General features: G+C 35.7%; 1 long non-coding RNA gene across 1 annotated transcript in view; it reads left to right on the top strand.

The window, feature by feature from the left end:
* LOC140619967 (uncharacterized) overlaps nt 1-7,035 on the top strand; it is a 32,853-nt gene extending 25,818 nt beyond the window's left edge. The window contains exons 2-3 of the long non-coding RNA XR_012019724.1: nt 4,504-4,821; nt 5,385-7,035. This is a non-coding gene — a long non-coding RNA (uncharacterized lncRNA). The remainder of the gene's footprint in view (nt 1-4,503; nt 4,822-5,384) is intronic.
* Nucleotides 7,036-13,046: the final 6,011 nt, after the last annotated feature.

Here is a 13,046-nt window from a genome sequence, read left to right as displayed (position 1 = left end):
ACATGAAAGCAAGCAAACTTCATTACGAGCAATGATGATTGTAATTACCAATCTTTATTTTTTATTTTATTCTTATTTATTTATTTATTTATTTATTTATTTATTTATTTATTTATAATAAATTTATTTTTTATTGGTGTTCAATTTGCCAACATACAGAATAACACCCAGTGCTCATCCCGTCAAGTGCCCCCCTCAGTGCCCGTCACCCATTCACCCCCACCCCCCGCCTTCCTCCCCTTCCACCACCCCTAGTTCATTTCCCAGAGTTAGGAGTCTTCATGTTCTGTCTCTCTTTCTGATATTTCCTACCCATTTCTTCTCCCTTCCCTTCTATTCACTTTCACTATTATTTATATTCCCCAAATGAATGAGACCATATAATGTTTGTCCTTCTCCGACTGACTTACTTCACTCAGCATAATACCCTCCAGGTCCATCCACGTCGAAGCAAATGGTGGGTATTTGTCATTTCTAATGGCTGAGGAATATTCCATTGTATACATAGACCACATCTTCTTTATCCATTCAGCTTTCTATGGACACCAAGGCTCCTTCCACGTTTGGCTATTGTGGACATTGCCGCTATTACCAATCTTTAAAAAAAAAGAGAAAAGAACAAAATCTGGAGGAATTAATACTTCCTGATTTCAAGAATTACTTGAATCCACTGTGTGGTATTGGAGTAAAAACACATCAGTGGATTACTGGAACTAAATACAGAGTTCAGAATTAGACCAAAACATGAACATTTAATTAATTTTTAAAAAGAATGCCTTCAGTTTTGAAGAATATTTTCATTAGATATATGACTTTGGTTAGTTTTTATTTCAGCACTTCAGAGAAGGTGCTCCACTGTCGTGTAGTCTTTAGGATTTCTGTTGAGAAGTTTGCTGGTGTTCAATTTGTTGTTCTTCTCTATAATTAATGTTTCATGTTTCTTTGAGTGCTCTCAAGATTTTCAGCAGGTTAAAAATGATAATCCTATGTCTAGTTCTCTTTGATTTTGTCATATTTGAGTTTGCTGAGTTTCTTAAATCTGTACATGTATGTCTGTCATTGAATTTTGGAAGTTCTCAGACATAATTTTTTCAAATATTTTTCCACTTATTTCTTTTTCCTCTTATTCTTGTACTTCAATTACTTATATAATTGACTTTTGAAATTTTCCCATAAATCTCTGAAGATCTACTTATTTATTTCGTTCAATCTGTTTTCCTCTCTGTCCTTCAGAATGTATTATTTGATTGCTCTTCATTAACTTTTCCCCTTGTCATTCTCATTTTGCTATTGAGACAGTCTGGTGAATTTACTTTTAGATATTACATATTTTAATTCTAAAATTTATATTTGATTATTTTTTGATAGTTGACATGTCTTTGCTGAGACTTCCTGTCATTTCACTCATCATGAGCACATGTGCTTTTATTCCACTAAGCAGAGTTAAAATAGCTGTTTTGAAGTCTTTGTCATATAATCTTCAGCATCTCTATTACCTTTGGGTGGGAGTTTGATATCTTATATTTGTCTTTACACTTTAGGTTATGTCCCATTTTCATGGTTTAATTTATGTTAAGTAAATTTCTTGCATATTCTGAACATTGTAAATATGATGGATTCCAGATTATGTGGTAAGCTCCAAAGTGTTGATATGTTTGTTTTTGTCAGGGAATTAAGTAGGGTAGACAAAAATAAGGGCAGCAACTCAGATATCATTTCAGTTCTTTAAACCTTAGTTGTTAGCTGCTTATAGTTTGCCCACATAGTAGTGATTTAGGGAACAGCATGGACTTAAGGTGAAATTAGGTACCTCTGGGTACCTCTGGAGCTTCTTTCTCAATCTTTAGAGGCTATTGTTGCCCCAGGGGTTCTTCCTCTGGTTCCAGAAAGATGGTAAAATTCTCTGTCAGAATTTGAGTTACTTGACTTACAGCCAAGGTCAAACTATATATGCCCACAGTAGAGAGGGGGAACAAAAGAAGAAAGAAACTCACTCTGTTGAATGTTTGCTCCAAATTTTGACCTCAATTCACAAATTTCCTGTTTTTATCCAATCTCCCGAGTCTTCAGGTATCTGTTGTTGTTGTTGTTGTTGTTGTTGTCGTCGTCATTGTCTAGGTTTATAGCTGTTAGTTATGGGAGAATCAGTTTCTTAGGAACTAACCTCTCTGACAGTTGAATATCTATTACTTTCAAATGGAGACAAGCCCAGGAAAAATTCTGCTTTCTTTTTATATGTTTGTATTAAAGTTGGGACCCTGCTGGAAAATTCTCATATCTTAACATTTAGAATAAATGGAAAGATAATCCATGTTTGTGGATTGGGAGAACCAATACTGTTAAAATGTTTTTTACTCAAAGCAATCTACATATTTAATGCAATCTTTATAAAAAAAACAATAGCATTTTTCATAGAACTGAAACAAATAATCCTAAAATTTGTATTGGACTTTGAATAGCTAAAGAAATTTTGAAAAAGAACAATGCTGGAGTTATTACAATCCCAGATTTCAAATTATACTGCAAAACTGTAGTATGATAATAACACAGAAATAGATACACAGATCAACAGAGAAGACTAGAGAGCCTAGAAATAAATCCACACTTGTATGGTCAATTAATATATGACAGAGGAGGCAAGAATATACAAGGGGAAAAAGACAGTCTTTAATAAATGATGCCTGGAAAACTGGGTGCTACATGCAAAAGAATGAAACTAGACCACTTTCTTACACCATACACAAGGTTAAACTCAAAACAGCTTAGTGTCCTTAAATATGAGACTTGAAACCATAAAACTCTTAGAAGAAAACATAGGCAGTAATTTATTTGATATCAGCTGTAGAAACATTTTTCTGGATCACTCTCCTAAGGCGAGGGAAACAAATGCAAAATTAAACTGTTGGAACCATACCAAAATAAAAAGCTTTTGCACAGCAAAGAAAACTGAACAAAATGAAAAGGCAGCCTACTAAATGGGAGAAGATTTTTGCAATAGATATATCCATTAAGGGGTTGATATCCAAAATATATAAAGAGTTTATACAACTCAACCCCCCCAAAACCAAATAATCCAAATTAAAAATGGGCAGAAGACCTGAATAGACATTTTCCCAAGTAAGATATATGAATGGCCAACAGACACAAAAAAGATGCTCAACATCACTAATCATCAGTGAAGTGCAAATTGAAACTGCAGTGAGATACCACCTCTACCTGTTAGAATAGCTACAATCAAAAAGACAAGAAATAACGAGCGTTGGCAAGGATGTGGAGAAAAAGAACCCTTGCACTATTGGTGGGAATGCAAATTGGTGCAGCCACTGTAGAAAACAGTATGGAGGCTCCTCAAAAAATTAAAAACAGAATTATCATATGATCCAGTAATTTCACTACTGGATGTTTACCCAAAGCAACATGAAAATACTAATTCAAAAACACATATGCATCCCTATGTTAGTGCAACATTATTTACAATAGCCAAATTATGGAAGCAACCCAAGTATTCTTTGGTAGATGAATGAACAACGATGTGTTATATATACACAATGGAAAATTACTCAGCTGTAAAAAAAAAAAAAAGAGTGAAATACTACCATTTTACCAACATGGATGGATCTAGAGGATACAATGTAAGTGAAATAAGTCTAAGAAAGACTGAGAAATATAATTACCACATAATTTCACTTGTGGAATTTAAGAAACAAAACAGAATAAGAAAAGACAAACAAAAGAATAGACTCTTAAACAGAGAACAAATTGGTGGTTGTCTGAGGGGAAGTGGATAGAGTGAGGAATGAAATAGATAAAGAGGATTAAGAGTCAATTTATTGTGATGGACACTGAGTAATGTATAGAACTATTGAATTATTGTACACCTGAAACTAATATAACACTGTATATGAATTACATTTCAATTTAAAAAAACCTGTTGTCCCATTTTAAAAAAGAGAAAGGTAGCAAATATGTCCACTTGTATACCTTGAGAAATCTTCCTAATTCCTTGACTTGAGTGAAATATGAAGACTAGTAACATGAGTTCTGTGACCTGAAAAAGAGATGCAAAATTTTGTGTTAATTTTATTGACCAATAGACCACATTTCAATTGTCCTGCTGCTCTTTCTGTCCTACCTGGTTTGTAGTTTTACTTGGGTCTTTCTTCCCTCTCAAATATAGTTTTAATATTTCTTGATAGTGCCAGTGTCTCTTTAGCCAAACATAATCTGTTTCTTGCCAGGCATTGTTCTGCTATCACAGGATGTGTTCCAGAAAACCAAATTCTTTCTTCAGCACCATAAATATAGCTGACTATTCATTTCTCACATCTTCTCCTCTTTCTTCAAAATTATAATCTGGAGGAGAAGATACAAATATGCAATTAATTAAATTAGATTAAAATTTAAAAAATTGAAATGAAAATACCTTAAATTTCTTATTCAGGGCTTTAAATTTTTTATCTATTCATTCCTGTTTTTTCCTTTCTTTTTTGTTTTGTTTTACAGTTTATTTTATGGACCTGAAGAAATGACCAGCGGAGAATTTGACAGATATTGCTAAGCTTCCTGCCTCATTTTGTTCTGTCTCTTAGTAAGAGTCTCATTTACTGAAAGTGCTCCATCAGAATGTGGATGACATTCTTTCAGAGATTTTTTAAAGATTTTATCTGTTTATCCACAAGAGACACACACAGAGAGAGAGAGAGAGAGAGAGAGGCAGAGACACAGGCAGAGGGAGAATCAGGCTCCATGCAGGGAGCCCGACGTGGGACTTGATTCCGGGTCTCCAGGATCACATCCTGGGCCAAAGGTGGTGCTAAACTGGTGAGCCACCCAGGCTGCCCCATTTCAGAGATACTTTTGAAGAGATTCCTACCACAGTGTAAAGTTGGATTTAGCATCTCCAAGGTCACTGTCAGTATTAAAGCACAATGATACATTGCAATGTTATCACTTCACATTGGAAGGAGCTGTTATTTTACCTAATAACCATGTGTTTTAGAATTAATAGGTCTTTTAAATACATAGAAATAATCCCAAAAATTATATATCTTTTCATACTAATATACAAATCATGAAATTAAAGGAAGGCTGGTTAGTAATAAGGGGCTGAGTTATTGCTTTACTATTCGAGAAGTCTGCCATTAACCTGACAGAGGCTCCACACAGAAAAATCATTCTGTAGGGGAAGAAGCCAAAAGGCCTGTGCTGAAAGAAAACTCATTTGATGATATTAATTGCATTTTCCTTCCTTTGCAGTATTGTAAAACCTAAACATATTAATGGTGTTCATTTCCTTGCCTAGAAGGGGAAGGTTACATTGCTCTAAGCTCTTTGTAAATTTTAGAGCATATGTTACATAGTAATTTGATTCTCCTACTTTACAGAGTTTCAGGAGCTTCATTCCTTTGATCAGAAGCTGTGAAGCCAGAGCCACTTGGGATTCCAAATGCTGTCTGCCAGCCACTGGCCCTCATGATAGTTCATCCTGCCAAGTGGACAGAGACTGATTATTTTCTGCTTCCCAATTTCTGAGTCCTACACTGTAGGTTAGACCAGCCCATAAAGTTGACTTTGTGTATACAGTACTGTGAGATGGCATAATCGACACATTTTTCTTCCTGCACACAGCAGCAGAAGAGAAGAGCATGCTCTATTAGTTGATCTGCTGAAAGCTTGGTCCACAGGGAAATAAATCTTTCAACCTTTGAGTTATAAGGACTGCAGTTTTCCTCGGGCAGTACAGATCTTTTAATTTGGTTTTCTGTGTAAAGCCAAACCTTAGTTTTCAGTATTCCCATATATGCAGGAACACTATAAATCATTTTTATCTACCTGCTATTTTATTAATTGTAAAGTTTTATAATTATTATACTTTCTTTTATTTTAAGACTTTATTTATTTATTCATGAGAGACACACGGAGAGAGAGGCAGAGACACAGGCAGAGGGAGAAGCAGGCTCCATTCCATGCAGGTAGCCTGTCATGGGACTCCATCCCAGGTCTCCAGGGTCAGGCCTTGGGCTGAAGGCAGCGCTAAACCACTGAGCCACCCGGGCTGCCCCATTATACTTTCTAATATTACATTTTTCTACGTTGCATGCCTATGATTCATATCTACAAGAATGATCTCATTTAGCAGAAGAGTAAAAGTAGAATAAATTAAAGATATGTAGACATTTTTCAGTTTTAACCAACACACTAATTACTCAGCCATTTCTATTACTGAAGGGCAATTGAGAATCAAATTATCTGTAAAATTAAAAATATGCCTGTGGCAGATTGAATTACTGTATCTTAATTATTCACTGTTCTCTATTCATACCCTTTGTCATGTAATTTTATAAGTCCTTTTACAGAAAGCGGGCTATATACTTTTATTGCTCTTTGGGCTTGGCCAATGAATATAGATGAATGTGATTGACCAAAGCCACAGAAAGCAATTGCCTGAGTGGTCTGGCTCCCTTGCACTTCTGCCTTCAAGAGAAGGATATTCCAGCTAACTCTCTTGTCCAAGGAGATGAGATCTACTTGGAGAAGAGCTACATGGTTGACCTGGAAACCTGAGGCTGGCTGCATAGTCTAGCTTAGGTTAGGTGATTCCTAACTAAGAATGAGCAACAAGAGCAAGCTCAGCTTTCAGGGAAGTGGCTCAGCCAATTTTCAATCAAAGACAGTGGCAATCAACTAATATTCGATAAAGGAGGAAAGACTATCCATTGGAAGAAAGACAGTCTCTTCAATAAATGGTGCTGGGAAAATTGGACATCCACATGCAGAAGAATGAAACTAGACCACTCTCTTGCACCATACACAAAGATAAACTCAAAATGGATGAAAGATCTAAATGTGAGACAAGATTCCATCAAAATCCTAGAGAAGAACACAGGCAACACCCTTTTTGAACTCGGCCACAGTAACTTCTTGCAAGATACATCCACGAAGGCCAAAGAAACAAAAGCAAAAATGAACTATTGGGACTTAATCAAGATTAGAAGCTTTTGCACAGCAAAGGATACAGTGAACAAAACTCAAAGACAACCTCCAGAATGGGAGATGATATTTGCAAATGACATATCAGATAAAGGGCTAGTTTCCAAGATCTATAAAGAACTTCTTAAACTCAACACCAAAGAAACAAACAATCCAATCATGAAATGGGCAAAAGACATGAACAGAAATCTCACAGAGGAAGACATAGACATGGCCAACATGCACATGAGAAAATGCTCTGCATCACTTGCCATCAGGGAAATACAAATCAAAACCACAATGAGATACCACCTCACACCAGTGAGAATGGGGAAAATTAACAAGGCAGGAAACAACAAATGTTGGAGAGGATGCGGAGAAAAGGGAACCCTCTTACACTGTTGGTGGGAATGTGAACTGGTGCAGCCACTCTGGAAAACTGTGTGGAGGTTCCTCAAACAGTTAAAAATATACCTGCCCTACGACCCAGCAATTGCACTGTCTGGGATCTACCCCAAAGATACAAATGCAATGAAACGCCGGGACACCTGCACCCCGATGTTTCTAGCAGCAATGGCCACGATAGCCAAACTGTGGAAGGAGCCTCGGTGTCCAACGAAAGATGAATGGATAAAGAAGATGTGGTTTATGTATACAATGGAATATTACTCAGCTATTAGAAATGACAAATACCCACCATTTGCTTCAACGTGGATGGAACTAGAGGGTATTATGCTGAGTGAAGTAAGCCAGTCGGAGAAGGACAAACATTATATGTTCTCATTCATTTGGGGAATATAAATAATAGTGAAAAGGAATATAAGGGAAGGGGGAAGAAATGTGTGGGAAATATCAGAAAGGGAGACAGAACGTAAAGACTGCTAACTCTGGGAAACGAACTAGGGGTGGTAGAAGGGGAGGAGGGCGGGGGGTGGGAGTGAATGGGTGACGGGCACTGGGGGTTATTCTGTATGTTAGTAAATTGAACACCAATAAAAAAAAAAAAGAAAAAAAAAAGACAGTGGCAAGAATTTATGAGGAAAATACTTTTTTCCTATATGAGTTTGTGATATTTTAGTATAGAGACTATCTTATTGGTGCTATATACTTTTAACTAAAGTAGTCATCATGAATTCACATTTACTAAATTCCATGTCTTAAACTAATAATGGGTCTTTTTGTTTTAGCACCTTTTCAGAAGCTCAATTACCTTATTCACCAGTAACTCTAAAAATTGGTCTAAAAGTAAAAATATAAAAAATTTGATGTATGAAAAGATAAATCCTCAGCTTCTCAAAAGAAAAAGGTCAAGAATAACTCACTTTTCTAGATTTATGTATTGTTAACCACCCACTGAAAAGTAATTAAAGCAATCAAGGAAAGTGGAACTATTTTAAAATTCTTGAAAAACATGGTTTATATTATAAGTAAAAGTGTCTGTATGAAACACCTCATCCACTAGGGAGCTCAACATTGCCATTTCACATGGGTCCTTACAAGATCTAGTGTGGCAGGAGAGGAAAGATGTGGTTATTTTAGCTGATGGGAGTCCCAAGAGCATGCGTTAACTTAGATGTAAAAGAACTGATGGAAATGACCTGTTGCATATTAAATGAAAGCATTTCAAATTTAAGGGGCTATTCCTCATGTCTGTGGCCACCAAATGTATTTATGGCTTACTGATTTTACATTTTGAAAAATAAACATTTTATTCCCATCTGTTCTACTCTAAAATTCCTATTACTTTGTTAAGAATTTATTTGTGTATTCCTTCTCATTTGGAGGAACTGAGTTTAAAGATCAGAACTTCAAATACTTAGCACAAAGAAAAGCTAGGCTTGGACAGAGTTGCGGTAATCAGTCTCCCTTAAGCTGTAAGGATCACCAAAAATAGGGAATCCTCCCTGCAAAACCACCTTTTTTTCAAAGTTCTGTTTGTAAACTAGAAGGTGCCATTTAATTTGTTCATCTGACCACATTTTGTCTGCTTGTGAGCGTTCTCGCTTGTACAAATTTCTGTGATTCCCTCCCCAGCCTCATTCTCTAGAATCATTCCCATGCTCATTCATAATCATGCTTTCAGTCTACTGCATTCTCTGTGCTTCCTCGTTGTGAGCAACTCCATACATTCTCCAGGCCATTCTTCTGGAATTGGGGAGACCTTTTGATACCTAAACTGATTATTCTCTTGATATTCTCTAATATTAGTCTTTCTTCACTATCACTTGAGGTACTTTTGTGTTCTACGTTTATATGTATGAAGAATAGCTTTAGGCAAATGTCTGAGAAGAAACACTCAGGTTGAAGTTGGACAAAAAAGATATTTTTGTCAATGAAGGAAAGGGACTCAAGCAGTGATATTAACAATGGCTGACATTAAAGGAAACTATAATTAAATCCTTTCAAAGAAAGTACTATGATGAGATTTTTAAAAAGATTTATTTATTTATTTATTTATTTATTTATTTATTTATTTTTTATTGGTGTTCAATTTGCCAACATATAGAATAACATCAAGTGCCCCCCTCAGTGCCCATCACCACTCGCCCCCACCCCCCACCCACCTTCCCTTCCCCCACCCCTAGTTCATTTCCCAGAGTTAGGAGTCTCTCATGTTCTGTTTCCCTTTCTGTTCCCACTTATTTATTTATTTAAGAGAGAGAAGGAAAGCAAGGGGAGGAGCACAGGGAGAGAGAGAATCCCAAGCTGACTCCATACTTAACACAGAGCCTAGTGAGGCGCCCGATCCTACAACCCTGAGATCATGACCTGAGCTGCCACTCAACTGACTGAGCCACTTAAGCACCCCTATAATAAGAATTTTAAAATTAAACCTACAGTGGTATGTGTATTTAGCATTTGGAGCCTTCTAAAGTTCAAAATATCTCAACTTGTTAGACTTGAGTAGATATATTCTCAAATTTAGTAATGTCAGTACTCTGAAATTTAGCCTTACTATCAGTGTTTAAATAATTTAATTCAACATGTATTTATTTAAAATCTACCATGGGCTAGATATGGTTTTAGATGTTGAATGATATTGGTGAACATGTATCTGTGTACTCTTGGAACTTACAGTCTAGTGGAGGAGATAAATAATAAACAATAATTATATTAAAGCTTTGTAATATTTGTGGGAAATGCTATACATAAAAAAATGTAGACCTCATTGAGAATATATAACAGAATCTTACCAGGTGAAAGAGGGAAGGGTGAAAGTAATATTTAGCTGAAATAAAATTTCAAAGATGTAGTTAACTAAGTTAGTAAAAGATCCAGGTACAGAATTTTTAAGCAGAAGAAAGAGAACACCCTGAGGTTAGTAGAGGAAATGGTGTGCATGAGTTTTTATTCTTTCATAGTTCTGCAGATACTGGTAAAGATACAAATTACCTAGGAAATTAGAAACACAAGAAAATTTAGACATGCATACTAAGAATGTCGGGACTACCCCTAAAACAGTATATCTATAAAGTTGAAGTAAAAATGTAAGAACATAAAAATCAATCTGTTGTTAATAAAGATTAATAAAAATCTTTATTTTTTATATTGAAAAATAAGCAAAGAATAAACATAATAAACATAAAACCTGTTGTTAATAAATATTAACAAAGATCTTTATTTTTATGTTGAAAAAATAAGCAAGGAATAAGCATAATAAACATAAACCCTTAATAATATGGTAGAAGTAAATCCAAATGTGTCATAAACTACAAGAATATTATATTTGCCTATTAAAAGACTGAAAATATCAGATAATATTATTTTTAGAGTGTCTACTCTGGTTAGCTTTACAAAGGGAAGATGTGTTACATGAGTTGAAGATGGATTTGAAGGGAGAAAAAGTGTAAAGGGCAAGAAAAGTTCAGAGAACATTTCAGTTTTGATGGTGGATATAGAAACAGAGTAAAATAGATATTTTAAGGAGATACTTGGGAAGTAGGTTTAATAGTTCATTGTATAATCTAAGGATCAGAAGCCCATGTACTCCTAAATCTTACAACCTTCTAAAATTGTCTTCTTCACTGAACTTTTAAAATAAATGATTATAAGTCCCATACCACAAAACTGACAAATCTAGTTCTTTGTTTCTTCTTGCAGTATCGCAAGACTCATATGTAACTATGCATCTTAGTGATCTGATACTTACCTCTTGTCTCTTATGAATTCTCAGTGGTTATTATATGATACATGTCCTTTGATTTTCTGTCCCCTCTTTCCTCAAATCTTGTTTAAAACTCATTTCTTTATTTCTAGTAGCTAGTGATATCATAAAGCATTATCAGACTTTTATTCAAAATGGGGAGTCACAGAAGAATGTAACAATAGCATCACATTTAAAGTATTAGTCATCTTTATCTTATGACTTTCTTAGTCTTCTCTGCCATTACAAGTTTATACCTGATTGTCATTAGCCCACAGGTTATGTCCCTAAACCTTGTGATTCAGCCTTACTTTTTTCCTTCTTACATATAACCTTTCTTTCACTCACTACACATTGCTTTATTAAAAGAAGATAATTACTTTTTAAAAGATTTTATTTACTTATTCATGAAAGACAGAGAGAGGCAGAAACATAGAGGGAGAAGCAGGCTTACTATGTGGAGCTTGGTGCGGGACTTGATCCCAGGACCCCGAAGTCATGAACTGAACCAAAGGCAGATACTCAACCATTGAACCACCCAGGCACTCTAGAAAATAATAATTTAAAACTAATTATTCTCATTGTTTTTATGCAAGCAATTATATCCTTCCTTTGTACTGTCCCTTATTTCTTGATCATAATTTGGAGTAATCTTTTAATATTCAGTTAGGACATAAAGACATTTTGTAAAATAATAACAATTCTTTTCCCCCAAAAAAATCTAAAGTTCAAGGGTGATTCCCAGTTTCTGGCTGGTACCACTTATTAAAGTGGAAACATGATGGGCTAGTATTTTGGAGGGAGCAGTAGAATTGGAATGATGAGTTTGATTTTGAGTATATTGATCTTAAGCTACCTGAGGAGAACCATTTGAGCCAAAAGTCAAGAAAAAAGCTAGGCATATAATATTGTAGTTAGAGACTTTACATTTTTTCCATATACATAATAATTGAATCCATGGGTGTCTCTGTGATGGACACAGCAGGTGGTATAGAATTAAAGGAGAATAAATAATTCCAACATTCAGAGTTTTAATAGATAAAGAGGAGAGACTAACCAAGAATTTGCCAGAGAGATAGAATGAAATCCAGGGGTTTCTAGTGATCATGAAGGCCCAGTGAGGCAGGGATGGGAGAAAGTATTTTTTTTTATCATAGAAAGTGAGAGTCTTCTTTAATCTCAGCCCCTAGAAAAATTCCTCTTAGCACATTAGGTTTGTATACATGCCTTCTGGAATGCTTCTATGCATATATTAACATTTACAGTACTTTAGTCTAATATTTCCAGACTCAAGTCCAATGTTTGAGGGGGTTCCCCTACAATACCAAGCAGTTCTTGAACACTGCCAACGTATCTGAGAAATTAACTCAATTCTGACACTGTCTATCTGGATAACATCAGATGCCATAGGTTAAGATTTCAGTCATATAAGACTGTCCCCCCAATCCCTACTTTATTTTTTTTAATTTATTTCTTATTGGTGTTCAATTTACCAACATACAGAATAACCCCCAGTGCCCATCACCCATTCATTCCCACCCCCTGCCCTCCTCCCCTTCTACCACCCCTAGTTCGTTTCCCAGAATTAGGAGTCTTTATGTTCTGTCTCCCTTTCTGATATTTCCCACGAATTTCTTCTCCCTTCCCTTATATTCCCTTTCACTATTATTTATATTCCCCAAATGAATGAGAACATATAACGTTTGTCCTTCTCCGACTGACTGACTTCACTCAGCATAATACCCTCCAGTTCCATCCACGTCGAAGCAAATGGTGGGTATTTGTCGTTTCTAATGGCTGAGTAATATTCCATTGTATACATAGACCACATCTTCTTTATCCATTCATCTTTCGATGGACACCGAGGCTCCTTCCACAGTTTGGCTATTGTGGCCATTGCTGCTAGAAACATCGGGGTGCAGGTGTCCCGGCG

Source organism: Canis lupus, chromosome 28, assembly GCF_048164855.1.
Source record: "Canis lupus baileyi chromosome 28, mCanLup2.hap1, whole genome shotgun sequence".
In the NCBI taxonomy this organism is placed as follows: Eukaryota; Metazoa; Chordata; class Mammalia; order Carnivora; family Canidae; genus Canis; species Canis lupus.
This window is presented reverse-complemented; position numbering and strand designations above follow the sequence as displayed.